The 13,986-nt window shown below is 42.4% G+C and overlaps 1 protein-coding gene and 1 long non-coding RNA gene across 9 annotated transcripts in view; one reads left to right on the top strand and one right to left on the bottom strand.

The window, feature by feature from the left end:
- The window catches only part of DLC1 (DLC1 Rho GTPase activating protein), a 563,102-nt gene that overhangs the window by 145,865 nt on the left and 403,251 nt on the right, over positions 1–13,986 (bottom strand). The window lies entirely within an intron of this gene.
- On the top strand, positions 167–3,245 carry LOC121039755 (uncharacterized). The gene is made up of 2 exons (XR_005794970.1): positions 167–504; positions 745–3,245. It is a non-coding gene; the product is annotated as an uncharacterized LOC121039755 (long non-coding RNA).

Below are 13,986 nucleotides of genomic sequence, written 5' to 3'. Positions count from 1 at the left end.
ATGGAAATATACATATTCTCTTTAATCTGAAAATATCTTTGCTCTGAATGGGGAAAACCCCTAAATGTGCAAAATCTGAACACTTCCTGGAAACATATGTTACCAGCACAGATTGGGCTGTTTGTTTCACACGTCACACGGTCAGCAGGTGAGTATGATTTAGCATGCAAAGTATTACATTGTAGGTTATTTTGGATAGTATTAGGTTCTTGCTTCTAATCAGGCTCCAGAGGCTGAGAAAGAGAGGGCAAGGAAGGCCAAAGAGAAAAGGGATGTAAATCTAAGAGGAAAGAGGGAGGCATCTGGGGAGGTAAGGAGAAAAGCAGTGGGGCTCTTTATGTAAGACATTCATGCACCGACTCACCAGTTAGTTGACAAATACTACACCTCCATAAAAAGGGGGTTTTGGCGGGTCAAATTATGGATTTCTAATATGCTTATATGCACACTCTGAACTTCTCTTCACCTGACACAAAAGCAGATGCTTATAAATTATCCAAAGAGGTGGGGCGCCTGGGTGGCGCAGTCGGTTAAGCGTCCGACTCCAGCCAGGTCACGATCTCGAGGTCCATGAGTTCGAGTCCCGCGTCAGGCTCTGGGCTGATGGCTCAGAGCCTGGAGCCTGTTTCCGATTCTGTGTCTCCCTCTCTCTCTGCCCCTCCCCCGTTCATGCTCTGTCTCTCTCTGTCCCAAAAATAAATAAACGTTGAAAAAAAAAATTAAAAAAAAAAATTATCCAAAGAGGTGAGAAGTGCTTTTAATTAAGAGTTAAGTAAGAAAAGGCCACGTAGGAGAGTATTATTATGCAAATATCCACAGTAAACACCTTTGGTGTGACCTCGCAGGAGGCAAAATCACACAAGTATACAAGCTCTCCTACGCTAAAATTTTCAACCTGACTTGGGGCACATTTTTCTTTTTCCTTGCTTTCCCGTTTCCAAACTCATTATACCCTGTTGTATGTCTTGTTTTTTTGTTTTGTTTTGTTTTGTTTTTAAATTCTAGGTCAGGTTCAGTTGTAAGACCATACAAGGAAGAGATCTCAAAAACTAATATTTTGGTAGGAGTCTCGAGAACTTAGTAGAGAAAATGTAAGGCAAGTTTTCCCCTTTCCTTCTTTTCTCCCTTCACCCCCCCAAGCCCTCTAAATGGCAAAGTAACACTACCAAGAGGGGCTTTCAGTTCTTCTAACAGGGACAAAGGACCCTGGTTGAATATCCCCCTTCTGCAGTGACTCCCCAGTTGGTGTGGTATTCTTCCACAGAGGCCCTGCTGAGCTGTTAGGAAGTAAGAGGCATTCGCACACGACTCACTATCTTTCAGGGGCCAATTAGCCAGTTTGGAATATCCAGACCCTGGGTTTCTTTCATTTCTCTTTCAGCAGCTTGCCTTTTGGTCATTTGCCATGCTTCATTAAAAGGGGCAAAGCTCAGATCTGTCCATTTGGCTCACCCTTAGGAGCTCTGAAGGGAGCCTTCTTGGGGAAGGCAATTGAAGCCATTGAAGTGAAGATGTGGGGATTATCCATGGATTAGGATTATCTAAACCAGTGGTTTCCAACCCTTTTAACTAGGAAAAGCCCTTTTACAGGTAAAAAACAAAACAAAACAAAACAAAACCCAAACCAAACAAAACAACAAACCTTGTGCATACTTACAGGACAGTAATTATACTATCTACTGAGTAAGGCAAGCATTTGCTCATAGGAAGGAAAGGCTTGTTCATCTTGTCTTCTCGGTCTTCAAACACATTCTGTACCCCTTCCAACCCCTCTTGGAAAAACATCTTTCCTAGGGCATCAATACTCTGAATTCTTTGTGATTCAGACTCAAGTAAAGTAAGGAAGGTTTACAGAGGAAGCCTGGTACCTATCATCTGCTGGAAACTAACACACAAATAGATTGTTGAGATGTTTCGGAATAATGACCAGTAAACACCAAGGGAAAAGAAAAAAAAAAAACCTTCTTTCCATTTCATTATAGAAGTTTTTTGTGAAGACTTAAATTTGAAGATGGTTAATGATTTTCTTGTTTGGTGATTATTCAAGATGTATGTGAATCAGAAGGAATTGAAATCAATTCCTTCAGGGGTGCTGAAGATTATAGACAATATAACCCTAACACCTTTTTAGCAATGTTTTTGCCTATTTAGTGAATGGGACTTGGTGTCAGAATTTCTGAGGACAAGTAGAGGGCATGCTGACATCAGGAACAATTACAAAAACTTGTACAGCACCAACAGAGCAAACTTTTCTCCTGTGTTATGATATATATTTGCCGTATGTCTTTGTTTTAAAAATTGTTCTCAGTATTCCAGCTCCACCTTCTCTCAACGGATACTCTGTCTTCATCATCAAGGAGATGGAGGTAACCAGGTATGAACCACTCCAAATTATTAGCAACATCCACCTTCTTGGAGCCAAAAATGCTGCTCTTGTATTCTTCTTAGACTTCCTCATTCTTCTCGTATTTGCTGATGACTCCCAAATTGGTATCTCCTGCCCTGCCTTCTCTCCCCAGTTTAGACTGGGACATACACCTGGTGACCACTGGCCATGAGCACCTGGATAGCCACAGGGACCTGGTCCTCACCATTTCCTCCCTAACTTATTTATCCTGTTCAATTCCTCATCTCAGTGGAACCAGCCTGCCTCCAAGCATCCAGGGTAAAAATCTGGTGGTAAACCGAGGCTTCTCTCTTTCCTACACTCCCACACCCAATTAACCCCCCAGTATTCATTATTTTACTTTCTAAATACTTCTGAAATCCATCGCCTACTATTTAGCTCGGCTATACCTCATTCAGGCTTTCATAATCTTTACTCTAGAGGTTTACACTGACTCTTAATGACTCTTCATTGCCTGAAAATAAGGACCCTGCCTGTGAGTGTGGCATTCAAGACTTCTCATGACCTTCCACTTCCGCTTTCACCCGCCCTCTCCACATTCCACTTTACCAAACTGTACACACCAAGAGGCTGCTTTTATTCCTTCTCCTTGAAATCTCCTCCCTGCCTCCATCTGATTGACACTAATCCATCTTGCCTGAACCCATGACCAAGCTAAGTGCCACTCCTCTGTGATCCTATTATACCTTGTACGTACCTATTCTTTTCATCACCTACGCGTTATATTATATTGTAATTACCTGTTAATTCATATTTTGCCCTCTCCTTGACCTCCAGTCAAGAAGGAAGATGGTTGCCCATACTGTGTCAAAAATTTTTATTTATTTATTTATTTATTTATTTATTTATTTATTTATTATTAGAAAAAGTGCTGGAGAGTCTTTGACACACTTCAGTTGAGAATAGAACTCTATTTTCCCTTCCCCTTGAGTTAGGGCAGGATCACCACTTGCTGGTAAACAGCACAGTGTGGCTGTGTGACTTGTAAGGTGACATTAGAAGAGCTGAGGCTGCTTGGCCTTGTTCTCTGGGACATTCATCTGGGGGCGCTGTTCTACCTTGGGAGGAGTCTGACTACCCTGAGGTTGCAGCACTGGGAACAGGTCCAGGCCACGTGCAGAGGCCACCTGCCGGTGCTCTATGAGCCCCAGCCGACATTCATGACCACCAGACACGAATGAGGCACCTCTAGGTGACTCCAGCCCCAGCTGCGCAGTCACCCCAGCCTTTGAAACTTTCCAGCTGAGGCCCCGGTGCCCATCCTCACTCCTGACACAGGCAGTCTGTAAGCATCAGAAGTGGCGGTTCTACACTGCTGAGTTCTGGGGAGGTTCTGCAGCAGGGGTAGCCAGGACGCATGCACCCACCAGCAGGCTGCTGACTAGTCCTCCACGGGCCCTCCTCCCTCAGGGAGCTCTCCTCCTCATTCTTTCGGGGCGCTTCCTGGGCCACAGCCTAAATATGCTCTTTGCACCCAAATCCTTGTTTCAGGGACTTCTTAAAGGGGAAATCCAAATTAAGATACTGTCCAGATCCCACCCTGAGACATTATTCAGGTGGAGGTGAAAACAGTTTTAAAGGAGGTAAATAACAGTTTAAACATGGTGTGGAAGGACCTAACACTTGGACCAGGGATGGTGGTCCTGAGAAAGCATAATTATTAAAGGGGGCAGTTGGGCAGACTGAAGGAGTCCAGTAATAATTTTGCCTGGAACGGGGGAGATTTTTAAAGGCCATCTGCAACAATGGCAAATTACAGGAAGAAGCCGAAGTTAAAGAGACATTTTCGTGTAGGCAATAGTTTTCATTTGGAGAAAAAAGCTTTGCTTCCAAAAGTGTGAAAGCATGCCTTTTAAATATCTTAGACTTTCTTTTTCTAGAGGATTTCCAGGTAATTATTTAGAAGGCACTGATTTGACCACGAGACAATTAGGAATTCAGATGACAATAGGGATACTGTTTGTACAGAGTGGAGTTCTCAAGATTTCAACATATATCAGTTATCCTGGTATTGGGCAGACCCACTCATAGGGCAGCATTCTGCATGGGGTTTGTGTGTGTGTGTCTCATCTGAAATAGAAGAGTTCGGTGCTCAAAAAGCATTTCAAAATGAAGACCAGTCAGAAATCTTGTTGACCAAAGGGTACACAGAACAGCAGTCGACACCAGTCTAAATTCCCCGTGTCCGTAAAAAAGTTTCTACCTACGAAAGCAGAGTAAGTTGAACGACTTTTCCTTCACACGGCCACATTCCATCATCCAACACTCACTTGCATACCACTGTCTCACTCATCTCTTCATCACATTTGTCTGAGTTCATATTCAAATATCTGCAGATAGTCTAGCAAGCAGCGTTATGTCCCAGGGTCTAGCACAGTGCCTGAGACGTATTTATAATATTTGTTGAATGAGTAAAGCAGTGCATAAGGCCAATGCATCTCACCATTTACATCATAAATACTGTTCATTCCTGCTTTGTTGTCAGCACGGTGCCCCGCCTAGAAGGGACCCTTGATTGCAAAACTTTAATGAACAAAACCCAGACTGAGTGTCTCTCTTAAATACAGGCAGAAACAGACTCCTGTGTTAACAAGCATACCATCCAGACATCCCATGTCCTTAATCATGTTGCAAGGAGTTTCACCTATCGCCCAGAAAGAAGTAAGGTGCTTTTTGCAGGTATTTAATGCATGGCCACTGCAAATAGAGAAACAGGAGGCGAAAATGTTGCTGAAATGATGGAAAGGATTCGTTACTTGGCTGGGTGCCAAGTAAAAGTCATTCCAGTTGTTCCATTAACAGTCAAACCTCCAGGCACTGCCAAACATTACTATCTGCTTGTGCAATTTGGCACAGTTGTTACTAGGTCAGGATTACAATTGCAAAGACAGAACAGCCAGTACTTTGCCAGCAGGATTGACTATAGAAGATATGATACCTAGTGAAGAATGTCACAGTATATGCAATTATAGCAACTGTTAACACTTATTTAGCACTTACAATGTGCCAGACAGCTTTCTGAGTGCTTTGCTTTTGTGACTCACTGAATCTTCACGACAACCTTTGTGCGGCAGATGTGTTAATATCATGCCCATTTTACAAATAAGGCACAGAGAGGTTAAAGAATCTATCCAACGTTACCCACATACTAAGTGGCCAAATGGAAACTGAGACCCCCTCCAGTCTATTTCTAAGACCCATACTTTTTTTTTTTAAGTTTATTTATTTTGAGAGAGAGAGAGCACCGAAGGTGCAGAGAGAGAGGGAGAGAGGGAGAATCACAAGCAGGCTCTGCACCATCAATGTGGAGCCTGATGCAGGGCTCAGACTCACCAACCGATCGATCATGACTGGGCCAAAATTGAGAGTCGGACGCTTAACCAACTGAACCACCCAGGTGCCCCTAAGATCCATACTCTTAATTGCTTTCATAATCACAATGCCTGACTGCCCCAAAGCAACACAAATGCCTGACTTCCAAGATACATTACAAATACGCTCAAACAAGTACAAAGTAATAGACCTGCTTTGTATTTAACGTTAATTATCATACACTTAAGGCTAACCATGGCTTTGGAATAATTTTGTAATCAAACTAAGCAATACTTTAAGAATATCATAACTAGCTTCATAGTACTACCTGGGACTGCTCCAGGCTGAAAGCACTTTCTGGTTTGCATTTATTTTGATGGGATATTGTTTAGGGCAAATCAGGTAAGTAACACGTAAATGCTAAGCTGTAGTTTTGCTGTCACTTGAGACCACGCCTCTGCTCTCTGTAATCTGTGGTTATGAAGTGAAAGACCAACGATTTGATGTATAAACTCCAGGGAAGTGGAGACCTGGTTAGTTTTTGCCTTGCCCAGAGCAGGTGCTTAGGTGGTCCCTTAAGCACCTCTCCCATCTCGCTGCCCGGTACTCTTCATTCCTGTCTCCTTGCTTCCCCTCCTCCTCCTCCCTTGCCCTGAGCCCCTGGCCTCCTCGTGCCATTGCTCCTGTGCTCTCTTACCCAACCCCCCTGCCCCGTTTCTCCAACTCCTGGTCCTAATAGAAAACTGGACCGCCCTTGCTCCCTCCTCCTCTCCCTGCACAGCCGTCTCTGGCTTCCTAGAAGTTCTCTGCCTCCCAGTCCTTATTCTGCAGTTTCCTCTGCAGTTGAGCCCATCAAGTCCATGTTGGTCTAATATCCTGCTTCTCCTCCTTCTTCACTGAAGACTAGACCTTGGTTCACACAGTTGCTTTCACCCCAAGGGCAATAGCCTCTCCAGAGGAGGCAAGGTCCCTGCAGACAGCTACACACACACACACACACACACACACACACACACACACACACGCATTGTAACCTTGCAACTCCATAACCATCACCGGGCATCTGTCTGTGTCATTTTATTCCCTAGAGTGCATCATTCAGAAGCCTTCAACTGTGACACCGCCTTCTGGACTCCACCTCCCACCTTATCTCCCCTCCAGAGCGGGTTTCTGGTTGCACCCACCCTTCATTCCTGGCTTGCACCTTCAGTTCCCCAGATTCTTGCTTCTTCATTGCCTTCAACCAGGAATACCTCCACATAGAATTAAAGCTGCATTTCACTGTTTCTTTCCACCCTCCCCTTGAAAAGGTAGCAAGTTGCCATTGGAGAAAATGCCAGTGCTTTGTAGATAGCAGTCATTGTCAATTCAAGCGCCCTAACCTCTGTGGGACTCTTTTGGAGTCACTTTTGGACTTGACCCTTTCCATCCTCCATGATTCCGCTAAAACACCCCCACTCATCTCAAGCCCTGATCCATTTTTAGCAGACGGTGCTGTCTGGACTGCATTAAGAAAGTTGAGGCCATGGGCTATGATCTATCTCAGCTCCCCAGACGCTCCTTGTCAAGGTATCTGTTGCCACAGCAATCTTTATCCCCTCTCCACCAGCCTCAGGGCGGGGCCGCCCTCCTCCTCATAAAGACTCTCCTCACTGTGCCTTTCACCCCGTCTTCTGAGTTACTACCTCAACAATTTCCTTAGCCCTTCCCCAGAGTTTCAACTTTAATTTCTTCACCCCTCGTCCCCACCGTAACTGGCAACTTCCTCTCAGGCTAAGTCTCTCTCATCCTGATTAAAAAACAAACATCCCAAGCCAAAATAGCAAACACAACAATAAACAGAAAACCAAAGCACACCCCAAGCCCATTATCTCCCACCCAGAAGATAAATGTGCCCACTTATCGTTCTTTTTCCTTTTCAGGCAAATGTCTCCACATGACAAGCAACCACCGATGCCATCAGCTCCTTCACACGCTTGGCCATTTCCTGCCTTTCTATATGCCATCCACTCTCCCTGAAATGCCTTTGCCTGCCAGGAAGCTGCGGGCTGGGTTGGGGCCTCTCCTGGAATTGCTTTGGGACATTGGCCCCATTTCCACCCCTGCCCTCCGCCCCCTCCACCTTGTCTGAGCGCCAGACAGTGAGATCCTTCTGTGCATGGGATGTGCCACGTTCACCGTTGTAGCCTCACTGCCTGACAATACCCGGCGCACGAGTGAGGATCAAGAAGTGTGTCTGGAAGAAGTGTTTCCATCTACAGCTCTACCAAATGATTCTGCTCTACTCACACTGCCTCTGCATTGCTTTAATACAACTTGATCATTTTTGACCCAAAGTATTGCTGCTCCCTGCCAGATCAATATTGTTCCCATCTGCTTCACTAAGCTTCGCAAAGATCTTACTTCTCTGTAGATCACAGAGTTCTCCTGGCTGAAGTCAGCGGGCCAACAGAACGTCATTTCTTCACCCACGTGGTCTCCTCCAACACATCTGGATGTCACAGGCCAGCACAATTTCCAAACTATATGGGCTCAGGATTGGATCACTAACCTTCACTATCTGAAGTGAACCTATGAATCCACATCACCCAAAACCAACTTCTGTAAGTGAGGATGTATTAATAACAACAGAAAAGTAAGAAGGGCAGAAAAAGGACAGGGCTTTAAGCTGAATACATTTGATACTATTAAAAATTCAGTACATTACTGTTGGTCAGCGTGGGGTGGCCGTAACAGAGTAGCACAGACTGAATGGTTAAAACAACAGAAATGTATTTTCTCACAGTTCTGGAGGCTGGGAGTCTAAGATTAAGGTGCTGTCAGATTTGGTTTCTGGTGAGAGCTCTCTTCCTGGCTTGCAGAGAGTTGCCTCTGGCTGTGTCCTCATGTGGCCTTTCCTCTGTGTGAGCACACTCCTAGTATTTCATTTTTTTTTTTTGAAAAAAAATTTATGTTTTTTAATTTATTTTTAAGAGAGAGAGAGATAGAGCATGAGCAGGGGAGGGGCAGAGAGAGAGGGAGACAGAATCCAAAGCAGGCTCCGGGATCTGAGCTGTCAGGGCAGAGCCCGATGCGGGGTCCCAACTTGTAAACGCGAGATCATGACCTGAGCCGAAGTTGGGCACTTAACCAACTGAACCACCCAGGCGTACCTCTCTTGCTTTTCTTACAAGGGCACCCGTCCTTTTGGATTAGGACTCTCAACCTTATGACCTCACTTAACCTTAAATACCTCTTTATAGATGCTCTCTCCAAATACAGTCACAGTACAGGCGAGGGCTTCAACATACGAGGGAGGGGGCACAATTCCCTCCATAACAATTGCCCCTTATTTTCTCATTTTTCTGCAGATCATTGGGAATTTCAACTTGGATTGGCACCAGTTTGTAGGCAAGGATTTAGAAAACACAGTTCTAAATACTGTAAAAAAAACCACATATACTGACTCTTAAAAAATGATCTATTGTACTTATTTACACATTTAGGTGTTATTGCTGTACTTGTTAGTAGTATGGAACTTAATTGTTGTTCTTGCAGAGACTTGCCAGTTCTTTTAAATGGCAAAATTTTTTGAGGCAAAGCCCTTGGATACGAAGACTTTTTGAACAGATTTACCCACTCATTCAAAAATATTCATCGAGTACCTAACCATACAAAACAGAATGCAACTGAATCTGGTTAGCTGTGGTGTCATGGGAAACAACAACAACAACAACAACAACAACAACAACAACAACAAATTGAAATTAAAATACCAAGATCTGGATTCTAGTCACCTCTCTGAGCTTCAGTTTCTTCATCTTTAAAATGGAGATAATCATATACATTTCCTTAATCTGTTTAAAAGGATTTCATGAGGGTGATTTATGTTGAAGTTTTTTTTTTTTTAAGTGTAAAATACTATACTAAAGTTACATGTTAATTATTAGAGATAGCATAGCTGGAATAAAAATACTGAAGCATGCAAGAATTAGATGAAAAACCAATTCTAAATACCAATTCCATTTTATAAAGTTATCAGACCAGTAGATCAGAGCAATGGCATGCTAGCATTTTGCGAAATTTTAGTGAAGTTATTTTAGACTGGATGGGTGCTGGAACAACTAGAGTCATATTTTGGCCGAACAGCTGGTTTTTAAGAGTAGTGACAATCATTATTATTATTATATTTTAATTTAGAGAGGGAGAGAGAGACAGAGAGACACAGAGGGCACAACTGGGGGAGAGGGGCAGTTGGAGCTCGACCCAGAGCTCAATCTCACGACACTGAGCTTGGGCACTCAATCAACCAAGTCTCCCAGGTGCCCCAAGAGTACTGACAATTAAAAATGCATCTGGACCATTTTTATCATTGATCATGTCCTAAGTAGTATTTTGATGAAATTAAGCCCAAAGTCCTTGATTAAAAGTTCCACATGGGATACTTATAAAGTCTATGGGTATCACAAAGCTGAAATAAAGAGCTAAGAGATGAAGAGATAAAGACTCAGAATTATCTCAATAGGCTGACATGATGGGTAAGGGAGGGTGTATGTAAAATGAACAAGATTAGACTTAACTGGGACATACGCCAACTCTATATTTAGGTTTAAAAACAAAACAAAACAAAACAAAACTCTGATGCAGAAGAGAAAAGGCTTGAGGATTTTGTTTCATGTTAAAAAGATCTCTTGCTTATAGGTGATCATAAGCTTAAAATGAACCATCAACAGGTGTAGGTGATACAAATACAAAGAGTAAATGTATTGCAATGATAGATTATACTAATGATGTCATATGGCCTAGGAGGAATTCCTGCCATGCCATACCTGCTCAGAGCACATGCAGAGAATCTTGTTTACTAAAGAGGGCTATTAACAAACTAGAAAGCATCTAAAAGAAACTGTTTAAGATCTCGAAATCTTTCCTAGTTGCGAAAATGACAAAATAATTAAGGTGATATATCCTGGAGATAAGAGGATATCTTTTTTGCTTGCTTTCAGATATCTGAAGTTTCATCATGTAGGAAAGTAAGCAAAGATATCACATGATGCTCCAAAGAAAGATCCCATTACAACTGTCCTGTTAAGAACTCTGACCAAACAGTAATGGCTCAAGAGAGGGAGTTAAGAACTGTTTCCTGGCTTCCCTCTGGTTTCAGTTCTTAAACAGACTTCCATTTTTAAAAAATTAATTAATTTTTTTGAGAGAGAGAGACAGGCAGAGAGTGGGGGAGGGGCAGAGAGAGAGGAAGATACAGAATCCAAAGCAGGCTGCAGGCTCTGAGCTGTCATCACAGAACTGGATGCGGGGCTCAGGAACTGTGAGATCATGACTTGAGCCGTAGTCAGAGGCTTAACTAACTGAGGCATCCATGTACCCCCAGACTTCCATTTTCTGTAAATAAGTCCCGGTTTTATATTATTTTTGCTTCCCTTCCCTTATGTTCATTTGTTCTGTGTCTTAAAGTCCTCATATAAGTGAAGTTGTATGATATTTGTCTTTCTCTGACTAATTCTGCTTAGCATAATACCCTCTAGTTCCATCCACTTCATTGCAAATGGCAAGATTTCATTCTTTTTGATTGCCGAGTAATACTCCATTGTATATATATACCACCTCTTCTTTCTCCATTCATCCACCGATGGACATTTGGGCTCTTTCCATACTTTGGCTATTGTTGATAGTGCTGCTATAAACATTGGGATGGCCATGCAAATATTTTAGATAAATTAAGGGATACAAAACTAAAGCGGGTTTTGAAGGAAGAAATATTTAAAAAAAAATTTTTTTTTTAATGTTTATTATTTCTGAGGCAGAGAGAGACAGAGCACGAGCAGGGGAGGGGCAGAGAGAGAGGGAGACACAGAATCCAAAGCAGGCTCCAGGCTCTGAGCTGTCAGCACAGAGACCAGTGCGGGGCTTGAACTCACAAACCGTGAGATCATGACCTGAGCCGAAGTTGGTCGTTCAACCGACTGAGCCACTAGATGCCCCGAAGGAAGAAATTGTTATTGGGGATTTTCTTAACTTCTTCACATGGATGTCAGGGACTAACAATGCCTTTTTCAACTTGTCCTCGGATGCTCACTGTAACACGTCTCTGCTGCAATGTGGTTGCTCCTGAATGAGTGGTGGTTTCCTCTCCTCTAGGACAATATATACAGTGTGTGTGTGTTTATATATGTATAGATACAGATTTCTGTCCATACATACAACTAAAATCAGATGAAAAGACAACTGTAAAAATTTTGGAATATTTATTATTGATTTAATTCCTCTTCCTGTTTCTTTAGTACACAGTATTAAATCTGAAAAGATTTAATCAATCACATAGCCTATTTAAAAATTTTTGTAATGTTTGTTTATTTACTTACAAGAGAGAAAGAGACAGGGCATGAGCAGGGGTAGGGGCAGAGAGAGAGAGAGAGAGAGAGAGAGAGAGAGACAGACAGACCGACTCCGAAACAGGCTCTAGGCTCCGAGCTGTCAGCACAGAGCCTGATGCCGGGCTGGAACCATGATCATGACCTGAACCGAAGTCAGACGCTTAACCAACTGAGCCACCCAGGCGCCCCTCACAAAGCCTATTTTAATTGAAAATAACAACTGAATGGAAATATCTTTATCTGATGAGCAGGCCCTGGAGCCTGCCTTCCCACAGGCTGCATATCCTGTGAGGGCCTGAAAGTGTGCTTCGAAAGAGGAGGAATTCAGTGACTCTGGGTTCATGCCATATGCTAATTTTATTTCCCCTTCTTCTCTAATACCTTCATGTATTAAGAAGTTAGAGTCTGAAAAAAAAAAAAAAACCAACAAAGGCAGCAAATGCTTAGAAGTAACAAAAACATTGGTAAGTTTTAACATCTGGACTTCATCACTGTAGCGTTGATCTCAGGACACAGCCCAGATGTTAACTATAGTAACCATCTAAAGTTTGGGTGAATGCGGTCTTTCCTTTAATTTGCAAAATCCTTTTTGCAAAAATCCTTGAAAACATAACAGCTTAGGGATCTAAGTAGTCTACTAAATATTTGGGAGCCCAGATTTCAGATTACACAAATACACCAGATTTCTAGGTGTATTCATCTCCTCAGAATGTTGTGGTCTCTCACTGGGAAATCCCACTCTCCTCCCCCACCCCCCCAAAAAAAAGAGAAAAAAAAAAAAAAAAACACTTGGATAAAATGCCTGAAGGGAAATTGTAAATGTAGAAATGAGAAGTAACTAGTGCTGGGCCTTAATGGACATGTGGACATAAGTCAAGACACTCTTCCTATCCATTCAAGGGCAGACTGTCTTCTAAGTTAGTTGCTGCCTGCTGGGATGAACATCCAGATTTCTGTATGTTATGTATATTTCTCTAAATTTTCTAGGCAGTTGAAGAACAAGAGAAGACACCTGAATGCTGATGGAAAAGAAAACTATATGCTGTATCATAATTTTTTTTCCAATTTTGGTCATTTTATTGAATGAATGTGTAAATGATGGCTGGTCTACTTTTCACAGCGGAATAGCTAACGGCGGGGGTGGGGGGGCTATGCTACATGTACTCATCTTAGGATGATGATCAAAGTAAAATGGAATAAAATTTCATTAGCTGTCTCCTAACCTCACCACACCCTCAATTAACAGATATCATTGGAAAACCTGCTGACTGGAGAAAAACCAAACCATAGTTAAAAAAAAAAAAAAAAAAAAAGGAAAAGAAAAAAGGAAAAGAAAAGGATCTCTAGCAGTAAGGGAAAGGGATGTAGATTTGTGACTCACTCACAGATGGAAGTTCTGAATATAACATATATTCTTTCTTTGTGATTCATATACTGAGGTTGTGTTATGACTAACAATCACCTCACATTAACAAAATATTTGGAGTTCATTTAACAAATATTTAGAAGGCAGAAGAGTGCTGGTTAAGGGCACAGACCCTGGATTCAAATCCTGACTCCCTCACTTACTGTATGATCTTGGAAGAGATCAGTCTACTGGGGTAAGTTTAAATTTTGCCTACTATAATAATGGGGGAAAGTAACACCTACCTCACTGTATTTTTGTGAGACTTCGGGATAAATGTATGAAAAGCCTGTAGCAGTATCTGCTGTACAAAAGATTAATAAATGACATTATTAGTTATTTATCTCTTTGCACCTTGTCTCATTTGCCTGAACTTATTAACCCAGTCCCATTCCTACTTCTGCCATAAGCACTTTCCAGACAATTCCAGGGACAGCTTCCTTGTAATGCTCACAGCACTGGGGGGCATTAACGTCCACAGCCATCTTTGCAGC

Source organism: Herpailurus yagouaroundi, unplaced genomic scaffold, assembly GCF_014898765.1.
Source record: "Herpailurus yagouaroundi ecotype Mexico unplaced genomic scaffold, PumYag 181, whole genome shotgun sequence".
Lineage (NCBI taxonomy): Eukaryota > Metazoa > Chordata > Mammalia > Carnivora > Felidae > Herpailurus > Herpailurus yagouaroundi.
This window is presented reverse-complemented; position numbering and strand designations above follow the sequence as displayed.